The sequence below is a fragment of the Anser anser genome (genome assembly GCF_964211835.1).
Source record: "Anser anser genome assembly, chromosome: 4".
In the NCBI taxonomy this organism is placed as follows: Eukaryota; Metazoa; Chordata; class Aves; order Anseriformes; family Anatidae; genus Anser; species Anser anser.
The window spans coordinates 36,236,388-36,251,178 of record NC_139724.1 but is presented as its reverse complement, the minus strand read 5'-3'; the positions used below and the strand labels follow the sequence as shown (position 1 = coordinate 36,251,178).

The 14,791-nt window shown below is 42.2% G+C and overlaps 1 protein-coding gene across 1 annotated transcript in view; it reads left to right on the top strand.

Annotated features, from left to right (window-relative positions):
- The window catches only part of SMAD1 (SMAD family member 1), a 103,642-nt gene that overhangs the window by 27,666 nt on the left and 61,185 nt on the right, over positions 1-14,791 (top strand). Inside the window, exon 2 of the mRNA XM_083834699.1 lies at positions 12,059-12,150. The gene's annotated coding sequence lies outside the window, so the exon portion shown is untranslated. The remainder of the gene's footprint in view (positions 1-12,058; positions 12,151-14,791) is intronic.

Genomic DNA, 14,791 nt, shown 5'->3' with positions numbered 1-14,791 from the left:
TTTTTAAAATAAGCTACTGAATTCACACTAGCACAGAGTCAGAACCATTTATTCAAGGGTTGTTTTTTTGTCACTAGAACATTAGGTAGATTAGTGAAACAAAAACATTCATAGCTCAAGGTCCTTTCTGCCTGTGGTAGCTTTTAAACAAACCCATTGCCGAGATTTCCCTTTGCACCTTTTCTCTGGACTGATTAGCCAATGTTTGTTGTCTGCAGTTTTGTAATTTCCACTTCTTGGAAGATATGCAAATGAAGGAAACTATTATCTTGGAGCTTTGTATTATCCTGAAAAAAGCAAAAGGCTTACTGTTAAACTTATGTGTGAAAAGTCACCTTCTCATATGTAAAGAGCTCAGCCTTTTGTCTTTGTTTTGATGTGGGTGTGGATCAGCTATTTAACATTGAGTTCACACCACTTAATGCTTTGTGGAGACTTGCTTAAATACGGACCTTCTAAAATAAGATGTATTTCGGGTCTTCTCAATAAACAAACATTTTAATTCCTTATATAGTTCATTGATAGTCATGTGGGAGCCTTTGCTCAATTTAAATACTGTCTACATCAAAAAGCATCCTCTCTTCTATATCTGAAAGCTTGGGTGTTTTTTCCTATCCTAATAGTTGTTCTAATAAAAAACATTACCTCTTCCTGCAAACTTTGCTTTATTATAATATAAAGCATAGCAGAAATAGAGGGAATTAAAGAGATTATTATGGAGAGGAATGATAGACGGAAAAGATCAGGATTGTTTTAGAGAGGGAGCCAAATACCTGACAGAAGTATAACAAATCAAAAAAGAATGGCAGAAAGAAAGTAAACTGAACACACCTGATTACCTCTGGCACTCTCAAAATGGCAGAACAAAGGTTTTACAATGAAACTGGAGGGGAAAAATACAAATGTTTGTTTTTCTCTGGGGAAAAAAAAAACAGATATTTTTTTCCTTCTGTGTCTTTATGTAAAATGCCCTCTGTCCTTAATGCCTATTAGCTTCTGGTCTCTGTTGCAAGAACAGATGAATTTTAATATTCATCTTTTTTTTTTTTTTGCAAATATTTTTTCAAAGGCATCAAATTTAACTTCATCCCTCAATATAATTTTTCAATTGAGTGCTGGAGAGGCCATCATCCAATCCCATGTGCTGAGCGGAGGTTTGCAGTGGGATTTAATAGGAATATGTGGTTCTAACAAGTAGCTGCCTTTCTAGGGAATGGCATATCAGACTGCACTCCAGAGTGTGAAAAGAGAAGGCGTCCTCCTGGGTGCTTGCAGTCCTACCATGTTTTCAGATACATACTTTTTGCCTTGTGTTCTATTATTTTTTAATGTAGTCTATAGGTTTTATACTAGATAATGTGTGGCAGAAGAGTAAAGAAACAATTGATTTGCCATTTCAGAAAGCACTAAACTAGCCAAAAAATAAAAGCCTTTTGTATCTCAATGCCCTGGAGATGCTTGTAACAAGGGCTTTGCAAGTGCAAGACTACGTAGGTCCTTCAGGGTGAACCACTGTCACCTGTACTGACGACTGACAGCTATTTTGCCCTGACGTTTTTTCACTGCAGCAGTCTCTAGCCTGGTGACCAGATCAAGGTTTGTGTTCACTGTATTTATACTGCATTGGAAATGCTGTTTGTGTTATTTTAATCTTGATAGGGTAAGGTAGCATACAACATTTTATTTAAAATAAGAGAAAGATTTTTACGAGGAAGCCTCCATGATTAGAAAACTCCTGTGAAAAAGAGTTTTCATGGTTTTCATGGAGCCATTCTGTTCACAGTCAGATTGCATGTCACTTGCCACATCTATGTGACTATATCGTTTGTACGTAATGTACCTGGGTAGGTCATCATGATTTGTAACTAGGACGTGCTTTTGGACCCAGGGAGGTCTTATTTTCCAGCGCCAGCTCTGCCACTGATTCCATGAGTAATTGAACTTTAACAGCAAGGAGTTGGCAATTTAGCGTTTTTTTTTTTTTTTGGTGGTGGTGGTCTTTAATAGGAGGGAGAGCTAACCTTGTCTTACTCACACATTTGATATCCGCATGGCTGGTGACTTGTAGGACGAGAGTGTTGACTCCTGGGAATATCAAAGTGTTGCCCTGTGAGGATAGCTTTCTGCAGCATGTAAAGGAATTCCATGATTTCTAGCAATTCTAGTGCTAAGGGCAGTCAGAGGATGAAAAATATTGCATATAGGGCTGGAAAAATAGGAGCATGTATTATTTTTTGTGATTTACAAATATATTTTTTTAGAAGTTAATATCCATTATTTCTAACAAGAATTATATCCATAGTTCTCTGCATTAAAATAGATTTGTAGGGGAAATGGGAGTAGTGTGTTCAGGTTTTTCATGTTTGCCAGGCTAACCCTATCTGCTTAATTGCATGCCACAGCATCCAAACTGCAGAATTGTGTTTCTGTTTTGTTTTTTAAAACAACTAGCTTATCCCGTGGCATTTAAAATGTATCTTTGTAGAGCCCAGTATAGCAAACACTTTAACCATTTAGTAGTTATCTAAAGTAATTAACTGTTAACAGTGTTCTTGGGAAGTGTGATATTTTGTTAATGTTCTACAAGAATGTATAAATAGAACCAAGGGAGAAGTTTGTCATGAGTGTCACCAGGATAGCTAACACAGAGAAACAGAGGTGGATTGCAATGGAAGAGAAAAGGAAGTAAGATTAATTATTTTCCTGACATTCACCTTTATTGTCTCAAATCTTGTGGTAACGTCTCTCCTCCAACCTTCAGAGAAATATTGGGGTCTGACTGCCTTGAATTTAGTGGGTTGGCACCAAAGATGTGTTCAGTGGGTAGCATTTTGTGTTAAAATGAAAGAGTCACTTCTAAGTTTTCAGAAGCAATTGCCTTTTTCAGGTGGATGATTTCCATTTGACGTAACTAAAATGGAGTTATTTTGCTAACTTAGTAAAAACTCTGTAGGAACTGAAAGTAATATTCCTGCTTCAGTCTTCTGATACTGACTGCAGCCCTGTTTACAGGATATTCCTCTGACAACAAGAACAAAAGGATTATGGCAAAGCGATACAAATCTCATAGACAGCTTTTAAGCCCCGGGACACTGTCTCGCTAAGGACAACGCTGCATATGCCAAGGAGGGCACTGATCTTATGTGCATTTCAGTCTTCCACTTTTGTTGGGTCAGGGTATCACCTCCCCAGGGATGTCAGCCCAATATTTGAAGAAGCTTTAAAGAGGGAGAGGAAATAATATGCCTGTCCCAGGAGGGGAGAAAGGGGAAGTGGAGCAGAGGGAAGGGCAGCTGGCTGGGGAGAGTGTAGGACAGTAGACGGCACAGTAAGTTGAAATTACTTTTGGTCATAGAAAAAGTCCTTGCTTTCAGGTGACTAGAGATGGAGCAAATGGTGATGAGGGATCAAACGTGATGTTAAAATGCTAAGTGCAAAGCTCTGTTGCTACTCCGCCTGTGATGACAGCAGGCGCCCACATTGGATGGGGGTAGGCGGGAGAGGCTTGCCTGGATGAGGATGGAGGAAGGTCACAAATGTTCTCTTCAGCCTTTGTCTTTTCCCTCCTTATTTTCTCTCACTCTTCCTCTGGCCCCTCTTCGCCCTACTCCAGATTTTCCTTCCTTCTGGCAGTTTTGTGAATAGTGTCACGTTCCTGCCAGCCTCCTCAGGATGGCTGGAAAGGAGACAAACGGGGATAAGGGCTGCAGCTGGGGCCAAGCCACGTTCTGTCCCCACAGCGGTGCCAATGGACTGGGAGGAAACTGCTTCCTCCTGCTCCATGCTCTTCCCTCTCCTGGCCCAGGGTAAGCCAAGCTGCCGCCGTGCTCGAGGCCCAGCGGTGCTTCCTCTTCTTGCAAGAGCCCCAGCCCGCCAGTTTGGGCAAGGCAGCTGTGCAACGGAGCTGTGAAGAGCAAGGCTGTAGGGCAAGAGGCAGTTGTCTCAGGAGGTGTTTTTGCAAGCAGAAGATGCAGGTATTAGGGAAATGAGGGGAAGGCCCCGGAGGCAGCGCTTTGATGAGGCTCTGCGGAGTGCAGAGAACCTGCTGGAGGTGCAAGGGGCCCCTGCTGCAACATGGGGAGTAGGGATTGAAGAGCTTTGCCTGGATGGAGCCTGCACGTACTTTGCTGTACACATTTACATGCAAAGACTTGGGGCAGGGAGAAGAGAAAGTGTGTGCTGTTTCACTCAGAAAACTGGGAGACCTTTGCTAGGGCAGGCAAGGAAGCGGAGCTACAAATAAACAGGAACAGAACAAAGAAACATGCTGAAAATGTGGACAATATTTTTAAAGAACAAACAGGAGATGGAAAACTTTCCAAAACTGAACTGATAGTCATCTAAAGGTTATATCAGCCTGGAACTCCTCTTGTCCTCTCCTTTCAGCAACAGGTGAAGACTGTTTTGGGAAGCAAGGCTGGAGGTGAAGAAATCACTGACCAGTAGCTAGCTTAACTGGAAGAAGTGGAACAATTTTCTGGCTAGCTAGGAATGTGAGAAGCAATTTTCCATGCCTTTGTTGCCCCAGAAATGATGTTTGCTCATCTTAAATTAATTTGCAATAAAACCTTTTATGTAAGCAATGCACCAGTGTGACCTCCGTCCAAAGACAGCAAGGACTTTGTCTTATTGCAAGGTTGTGCCTCTGTGTGATAGAAAGTAGTTGGGAAATACACTCCCTTTCTTGTAAGGCAAATCAGTGAACAAATGCAGCTTTTTAGAATACCCCACAAGACCTGCATCTGTGCTATTTAAAATAGATCAAGTGGTTCACCTGCCTCAGTGGGCTACTATGCTGTGGGAGTAACAGCCAGTGGCAGGAGCAGAGAAATGCTTTATGCCAACTTTTCTGCTAAGTCCACATAGCTCTATCAATCTGAAATCTCTGTGATTTAAGATCCTAAACTACTCTTCACTAGTAGCTAGATTAGATTATTTGCAGGTTCCTCAAAATCACTCCTTCTTACTGACATCAGTTTCTTTTGAATTTGCAAATTGCTTTTCTCACAATCACTAATCTCTTGCTAACACTGTTTCCCCATTGACTGTGTCTATTTCTAAGATGAAAATGCAAAAGCATCATTCACTGGATTATCAGGTTTCTTGGTAAAATTGGTATTTGAGCCTGTGGAATCTCTTGTTCTTTAGATATGCTCGGATAAAAGATCATTTCTGTGAAATGTGCTTATCTAATACCATGAACATGCTACTCAAGTTTGCCTTGTCAGTATGAGAAATTTAGACCGTGTTAGAGTTCACAGCCCAGCAGGTAATAAATTCACCCCTGTATTATCACAGTGAAGGCAAAAGTGGACTAGTTTGGGGCAGAGGATGTAAAGGAAAGGGGGGATCTTGAATCTTAGTGAGCTCTGTGTAGTCGAGAGCTGGTTATAGAAAACTCTCTACTTCCATCACTGTCTCAGCCATCTATTCTGCCTCAAACTTTGAATCATTTCCAATATATGCTGTATGCTCTTATTCTGTTTGTTCAGATCACTTGCCCAATAAAAGACTAGACACCACTTTTTTATTATTTTTTTTTCCTGGATCAGTTTTCTACTAGATTAGCTATTTGAACTGACTCAGAAAACAGGTCTGACAAGCTCTGAGGACAGAAACAGTGCAATCACCCTGCTGGGAGAAGAGCAAGGAGACTAGATGAGCAGCCATGGTGAGCTGTGAGCTGCTAGATCCTCTGTCCCCGTCTTGTGTGACTTCATTTCCACTAGGGTGTTGAACATTTTTTGGAAGGTCTAACAAAGCAAAGCTATTCTGACAGCAGTGGAGGCCAGAGAGAGGTTGACCCTTCTCTTTCAAGTTCTGCTCACAAAATAAGTCCTGCTCATATGGGTCATGAAAAGGCAGAAGGTTGTATTGCTTGCCTAGGTGTCTTGGTTTGTCTTGAAGATGTTTTGAGTTGCCCCAGGGAGTTGAGTTTCTTGGGAGACACAGAAAAAATGAGACATTGCTCAGAGATGATTGAACAGATCCATGACTTTATCTCCTCCCTACTGCTGAAATAGTTAACGGGGTTGACATGTAAATTATCCTTAGTGTGCGTTTAATAAAAAGCCTTGTCTCTCCTGTCCGAATGAGTACAGTCCACCCAAGGAACCATTACACAAGCGCTCCAGGACTTGCTCCCAGCTACTTGGTTGGTTAATTATGTGCCTCACCTCTTCCTTATCAGACTAGGAACCCTATTTCATCATCACCAAGATGATCACAGACATAACAAGGGCAGCAACAGTTTGTGAAATAACTGCAATCCCTTCACCTAACGTTCACTTTCAAAACACTGTTGGCCAACTCATTGCCGGAGCACACCATCACACTTGCTATGTGCAAATCAGTGCTATGGCTATCTGCCACTCTGCAGATTTCACATGAGACCTGCTATTTGGATGTGACTTCTACACAGCTCACATACTTTCCAGTTGCACTTGTCAGCCCAGCGACCCTGGCCCAGAAGACAGCAGTACTGGGAAAGGACCTCTGACACTGTTTGCAGCTCCTGTACCCATCCCAGTCAAAGGAACAGCCACCTGCCCGTGGGCTCCTGCGGTACTTCTGAAGCCAGTTTAACTGGTTTGGATGTGGCACGGGCTGCTCTGCCAAAGCCAATAGTGCCTGGGGCACCCAGGACAGCCTGTTATGCCTGTTGGTAGTCTAGAGGGTGCTTTGCTCTTGCTCAGCGGCTTTTCTTTTCCATGCTGGATGGTCGTCTTAAGGTGGTCACACCTGATTCGGGTGCCATTGATTGTTTTGTGACTGTTTGGCTGAGTCTGGGCATGTTTTAAACCTTGGTTTGTTGAAAAATACGAAATGTCTGCATAAATAACAGGATGGATGGAGAATTTCTGTTATTTAGACACTGTTACAAACTCTGACATCAAGCTGCCCATTTTAAGCACAATGCAGGCCATTAGCTCCCCCAAAATAAGAGGGGGCAGCTGGAATATTTTTACTGTGTCTGAATCCAGTTATCTACGTTGCAGTGTAGCCCCGTGAACTGGCAAAACCGAAGGGACGTGATGCCTCAGCACGAGGTCAGGACAAACAGAAAGGAGATGCTGGGAGCTCTAGCAGCTGGCAACATCTGCACAGGGAGCCACAGCCTCAGACCTCTGGCGAGCTGATGAAGTTTATTTATGTGAAGCCTTGGTCAGTAATTCAACACAAATGAAGCTGTAGGTGTAATGATGTTTTGAATCAAAACAAACTAGTTCAAAATTTAAATCAGTAAGAAGCGCTTCGAGCTATCATTCAGGAGAGGAGTACTGCTGGCGTAACGGTGTACATTTCTGAGATGCAAATCAGTGAGCCTCTCTGAAGGCCATTTGCTGGGCTTCCTGTGAAATTATACTTGGCTCCTGAGATATATGAGAAATTATATGCGGCTCCGGAGCTTTAATGCAAAATGTATACCAGCATATTCTTAACTGCAGCTGTGCGAATTGCTTACTGAAGCCTTGCTTACCTACGTGGCTGAGATGAGACATAGGATGTAGTTTCACAACACTTTCAGCTGACATAAGCCGGCACTGCTGCCAAAACAGTGCAAGGGTGCAGTTAGGTGATCCAGCTGAGCCTAACTAACAGGTCACTGCTGCTCAAAGGGGCTGGCTCCTCCGTGTGTCCCCCAGACCTGCCTCCCTGCTGCTGGCCGTGCACTCCTTGTACTCCTCCTGCACTGGCTGTGCTATTCCTCTGATCCTTCGGCAAGCCATCTCAGCTCCCATGCAGTCAAAATGCGACAACAGTTGCCCAGTGGTTTCAAGGGCTGAGCTGCAAGGTTGCTTGGGCACAAGGAAGAAAGTCCTGGCTCTTCGTCTGCAGGCAGGTCCAGAGAAGAGGGGAGGAAGGTGTGGAATTGATGTTTTTTTGGCAGCAGGAAGCCTTTAGCTTGGCTGCATCTTTTAGCTGCACCCAGAGCTAGCCCTGCTGCAGACCCACCTGGCTCTTGTTTTTTGTTTCCCCACCACCTCCCTCCTTGTGCCAGTGCCAGCACTTGCACAGCCGGCTGATGAGCTGTCTGGGGAGCTGAAGCCCAAGGAACAAAAACTCTGTTTAGCTTTAACCAGGGTCAGCTTTAGAGACGAGTGGTAAGGGGGCAGGAAGGAGCAGGGTATGGGAGCAGCGGGAAAGACTGGCTGTGTTTTTTTTCCAGTGGCAGTGACTGCAATAAGGTGTTAGTGAAAGTACATGCCTGGAGGCCTGGTGCTGTGGTTGAACCCTAGAAAATGAGAAGTACCGAGTTTCCAGAGTGTATTTGCATGACGCTCAGAGGGGAAAGAGGAGTGTTTCACGTTTTGTTCACTGACTTCTTCCAAAGGGTAACTTGACCCAGTTATCCATCCTGGGAGATCCCAGATTTCTCCTCCAAATAAAATCACTCTGTGATTTAGTAAGGAGTGTGTAAATGAATCACCTTGTCAAGCAAGAAAAAAAAAATACACCGTCTTTGGCTTTTTGAAATACATCTAACCTGTTTGGTTGCTAGATATGTTTTAAAACATAATAACTGTTATTACTGCCGAGACAAACACAATACTATGCCAAAAACTAAACTGGATTCACTGTAGATTTTGCATTTTTAAATTCCAGTTACCCAGGCTGTCTGTTTTCAGTTCCAAATCATCGCAAAACAAACAGCTTTAACTTCTCAAGAAATGCTGGATTTACTTGAAAGAACTTTGTAGATATTAAGAGGTTGTTGGATGTGTTTTAATGTTGGCTGCAACAGCTGAAGCTTAAAATCTTGAAGTTTAGATTACACGAGGCTAAGGATTGCAGAGGAAAAATAGAAAATCTGGACTGATGATGTTCATGTAGCCCATGCATTGGCTGGAGAGCTGAGTGCACAATCACACTTTCTTAAAAATAACTCCAAAAAGCTACCCCACAAAGTGATGTCATTGCATGACTGAGGAGGCAGTGGAGGCCAAGAACAAGGTAGCGGGGTTGGAAAGAGGAAAGAGGTGAAATCCAGGGCCCTGAAAGAAACCTCTGTGTAGCTGTGACCCGAGGGGACATCCTGGTGGGCCACAGCAGAAAGAATGAGTGGTGACATGGAGGGTGAGAGCAGAAGTAGCAGTACACTAAGCCTGCCACCACGTGCTGTGTTTAGGGAGACCTCACACCAGCTACAGCCTTATTTACAGACATTTAGGTTAACTACTCTTCTATTTGTTGTTAGAAAAAAAAGCCCTCACTTTGCCACATTACAACCTCTATGCTGCAATTTGGTGAAAAGTTCACAATAAAAATGAAACCAATTACTGTAACCTTTTTCTGGTTCTGTTTTGTTGGTTTATTTCCTCTGACACTGAAAATTACATTTTATGCACATTTATAATGCCCTTTGATATCTGTTTTATACAAATGTTTAGTTGGCTGCTATTGGCCAGGTTTTAATGGCACTGTTTTAATGTGCAGATATTTTTTTTCTGTCATACCTATGCTTGGATGTGAAAATAATTTCAGCTTCTGCTGCTCTTCTGGCAGGACACTGACATTTGTTGTCTGTATGCAAGAACAGCTTCAGTGTTCTTGGGAGGAAACAAAAAAGAAGGGTTAGGAAAAAGGATGAAGAAAATTCATTTAAAATTTAAATTCACTTTAGATTTGTATTTATTTTCTGCAATATTCACATTACCACCTTCCTCTGGTCTAAATGAACTGCTACATTAATTGAATTTGTGTGCTTTCAAATTAACGCTTGGAATCACAGACTAGGTGAGTTCACAGGAATTCAAAGATTTATTTTATGAGATTCAGAGCTGCGGCTATCACCCCAATGAGATGCAAGAATTTAAGTCCATCCAAATTGGAGACGAGTAAGCCCAAATCCTGAGTATTTGTTCTGCCTAAAGACCTCATCCTTGACATCAGCCTAAGCCAGGCTGGCCCTGTACATAGGTTTTTAGTGTGCTATAAAAAGCTTTTAGGAACAGGTTGTCTTTGGGCAAGGCCCACTCTGTTATAAAAACAAGACAAGAAGTACTTTTCTCACTAGAGAAAGAAATATCAAGTGGCAAGCTCGTATCGTCACATTACTACTAATAAAGATGAAAATAATACTGTGTGGTATTCGAGCTAATTAGAAAATATATTCCCAGTCAGAACAGCTTACTGGTTTCCTTCAGCAAAGCTGTTAGATGACTTCAGCCTCTGTGTGCTCTGGAGAATTTAGCTGTGCCATATTGTCTGCTGCCAAGCACTTCCACTCCCTGTCCTCTGCAGCACTGAGGGCATCAGCTCTGTACGCTGGCCTTTTTGTACGTTAACAGCCTTATTTTTGGAAGGTCATGCCGGCGGAGCAATGCTGAGCGCTGCTTGCCAAGCAAGGCTCTGGGATGTTGTGGCGAGCGAGTTCCTATTTGCACCACTGCGGTTCCTGACTCTTTCGCTGCCCTGCGGCATGCTCTGGCCCTGGCTGAAGTTCTGTGTGTCCTCAGCAGCAGCAGGCTCGCCTCTCTGTATTCTGCAGCGCCCTTGGGCTGTCTGCTTGGGCTGAGCAAGTTCCTCCTGAGCTCCGCCAGGTCACTGTGGACCTGCATGCTTGACACATGGCCGAGACCACCCTAATTTCTGAGGGGAGGCTTTCCTGCTGATCAGACCGTCTCCAAACCAGTGGCTTCGTGGATGTTTAATCCAGTCTTACCACTGCAGCCCTTCTCTCTTGCACTAGTGCTGACGTTTGCCCCAGCTGTTTCTTCATGCTAATCCAGCAGAAAACAAATGCAACAGAAAATAGTTTTCTGCCACATGAGGAGTACCTCGATTACCATTCACACCTGTCACCCCTATTCTTGTTTAGCTGGTTTCTGCAGTCCCCTTCTCCACTCTTCTTCATGTATGAAAATGTTATTTGCTTGCTGTAAGGTATAAGTCATGTTGGTGACTATGCAGAGGGAATCATGTGGAATTTCATCCCCTTGCCTAATGACTACACACCAAAGTTGACTTTTTTTGTTTGTTTTATGCCTGCATGCATATGTGGTTGTTTGACTTTTGGTCACATATTTATGGCTCTTCGTCCTTAAATCTTTTAGTACATTAAAATTGCATCAGTCTGTGTTTCCCATTTGGAACGTCACTTTTTTTTTTTTTAATGTAAAACCTAGTTTGATACTATAGAGACATAAAAGAATGCAAAATTGTTATGAATTAAAAGTTCAACAGTTTAAAATGTGGGCAAAGGCTATTGCATTTTTGTTTGCTTGAGTTTCTTTTTTATACAAGCTCAGAATATAACTTAAGAAAAACTCGCATATTCTGTAAGCATGGGGCAGTAACTTACCAATATCCCACTGACACTTGAAGATTTAGAACTGTATTATTCAAGACTGTTATACTTTAGGGATTTTAGTACTTTCTGTCATGCGTGCTGCTGAAATAAGGGTATGTTACACCTATGCAATTTCATCACCTTGTCATTTAGACTGGACCACAACACAACCTGAGATGGTGCAGGCAGGGGGAATACAACATACCACTCATTTCACTAGCTTGCATGCTACATGCTGAAAAATGTTGTTACTCCTGTTGAATAACTCTGTCATGCGTACTTCTATTAAGGCTTCACAGTTTAGTCTTCGGAAGTTGCTCGTGTTGAAAATAATGAAGAATCGTGAAAATGTTGTATGAGCTAAACTGTCAGAGTCTCTCTGTCCTCTCACAGTCTGCTCCCACTCTGTTGCTTTTGCTCACATGTGGTGTTGTAAAGCAATTAATATATAAAAAAAATCATTTTGCTCATCTCAGAAGTATGAAGTTTCATAGATCTATGCCAAACATATTGTCTCATATACTGTAGTTCTGGTTACCCATGTTTGGAAGTTTCAGAGCTCATCAGAGGGAAATAGATGCAGTTTTTTGATGACACAATGGAGCAGGCACAATATTGGACCAATATTATACCTGTCACAGTATTATACCTGTGTCCCTTGGTAGTATCTTTGTTAGCTTAAAGACCCCAAGTCCTTCAGGGAGTGTCACAAATACATATTCTGTCCCTTTGTGCTAGATTTTTATATTTATATCTCTGATTTAGTTGACAGATGTGAAACAAGCACATGAAGCCAGATAACTCCCTAGTAACTACACAGCTGCAGATGTTGAAGAGAGCAAGTTATTCTGGCTAAGGTCAGTATTAATTTATGCTCAAAACTTTCTTCCAGACATGCCATTTTTTGATGGTATAATATATCTTACTGTTATTTTGGGCTGATCCCTCCCACATTGATCAAACTGCTTCCCCATCTGTGGCCTCTTCTAGCATGAAGCTGTAAAGCATTCAGAGCCCAGTATTTGCTTTTCCTGGGTGAGAGGAATAGACTTAATGCACAGACAAAAGCAGCAGTAGGTTAAAAAAAAGTCTAGAGACAGCAAAATGTCAAGGCTTGACAATATCTTACATCTGTGACAATTTGGAAAAAGTTTTTTCTCTACCTTCATCTTGTTATTTCTGCTCATAAGGACAACACAATCTTTTCTGTTAAGAAAAAAAAAAATCTAGTTTGCTTTTGTCACTGGCCAAACTCTGAATTTTCATGTATTTTTTCTTCTCTTTGATCTGTTTGAAACTCTTACCAAATTCCTACTCTGCTATGACCCCAGGTTTGGCAGAACCACAAATTCAACTCTGTATAATATAAACAGATAGTGTAAAATACAGTGCTGCTTTATAGTTGATTGGAATTAGCTAGTGGTCATTCACTTTGGGGTAACATGGTTGCCTAATGCTTTAAAATTTGAGGTAGATTGGTTAGCCATGCAGTTTAAGAAGCTATTTTTAAACTATAAACTGACCTCATTTAGCTTGGACAACTGCCTTTCCCATAAAGGAGAATATTAGTTTTAATTTTTTTGAAGTATATTTTAAGAGATTCTAGGTTAGCAAAGGTCACTGAGAAGCCTTAAGGCCTCTTCTAGCATCCCTCTGAGTTTCATAGGAGTCTTTCCACTTTTTTCAAACATCTGTGGATGACGATGAAGAACAAATAGCTGGCCTCTGATGGGAAGGCTTCAAAGATGGGATGATACATTGTGGCCGTGTGCCTTCTTGCTATGAACTAGCCAGCAAAGTTATAGAGCTATGCTAACCTGGCACCGGTTCTAAGCCTTTCAGCAGTTCTTACTAGGTTCAGCTCAGCGCCATGACAATGAAGCAGCAAGACTTCAGGTCAGCTTGGAGCACGAGTTGGAGCAAATTGTCACCTGCACAAAATATTTTCTATAGATATACCCAAGAAAGCTTGCCCTACAAACACATTTATGAATGCCAAATGAACGTGTCACTGTAGGGGTAGTATCCCAGCAAATGATCTTATTGACCCTTGGAGTAGAGCAGGAGGGTTTCATGCAGACAGGAGTTGTTTTGGGTTCAGAGAAGAATTGCAAAAGAAATGCCATAACCTACTGAAGCAGGCTGGTAATAATGCTACAGCTCTCCATGGTATTATTTTGTAGAAATGAATTGTGCCTTGAGAAAAATTTATTTCTTGCGTGCTTATTCAGTATTTATTTACTTATTTAGTAAAGTAAGGAGTGTTTGTTCAGGGCTAAACCCTATTTTACAACTTTTAATGTCATGCTGCAAGTTTAATATCATGCAACAAGAGAAATTTAAAAGAACTTAGAAGTAGCTCATCCACTTTTGTTATTACCTGTGGTTTCCTGTATTAATATTGTTTTATATAGTCAAGCTACTTCTGATGTTACGTGATCAGTGAGGTTAGACATCTTCCTCTCTCTAATAACCATTCTGGGCTGTATCTAAATAATGCAGAGGTGACTAAAGCAGGGCTTGGGCAGACTTCTTTCTAAAAGCATAAACCTGGAAGCAGCGTACAGAAGCTGGGCCTCACTTCATCCAATGGAGCCCCAAAGCACGGTACAGCACAGCCGTGCTCCCTTTTGACTGTGCCTGGGCCTCTCCCTTGCAGTCAGGCAGCTCCTCTGCTGCAGCTGGGAGGGGGTAAAAGACAACTTGGAGCTGCATCCGATGTCAGACCTTGAGCCAGCAGAGAGATTGCAGATGATGAGGAGAGCAGCAACAGTGGCATCTCTTCCTCAGCTTCCCACTAAGAAATAGTCATGCCTATTCAGGGGGACTCCAGTTAGTGTGAGTTGAGGGTAGGCATCTTACTCACAGCCCTGAGTAAATACTGTTGAAGAGGAGAGGGTTTTTAGAGGTATGCCGAAGCCTCAGCATTTTCCAGCTAGGTATCTCAAGACAATTCCCTGGTTAGAGTACTGATTTTTTGTTGCTGCTGTTGTTCCATGCGAAGGCACCCATGAATAAGAAGCAATAGTACTGTTGCTTTTGCTGCACTACAAGGTATGAGCCAGCTCTGCTTAGAAAGCAGGCAGAAACATAGCAAAAAATAGAAAGCTCTGCTGAAAATGCAGTGGATATAAAGCATATATCATCCTACTGAGAGGATCTCCATGCCAGAACTGACACATAACCTGCTGGTTTAAGAATGTGGGCAGGTAAAACATGGAAATGCTTACACGTGTGTAAAATATGTCCTAGCTCTTCCTTCACACGGTGCAGAAATACTGTGTCCCTCACTGAGAAATCTCGGTATTGGCCCATGATCGTGACTTATTTCACAACACAGTACTGTGGTGTTTGTGCCTGGTTTGGGATATAGCTATTTTGTTTCTGCTACTTACCACTGTTGCCTGCAGGTTTTCCTCCACACATACAAGGGTTCAGTGTTTGCTTATTAGGCAACGCAACCAGATTTTTTTTCCTAATAACCACTTGCACTGGAAA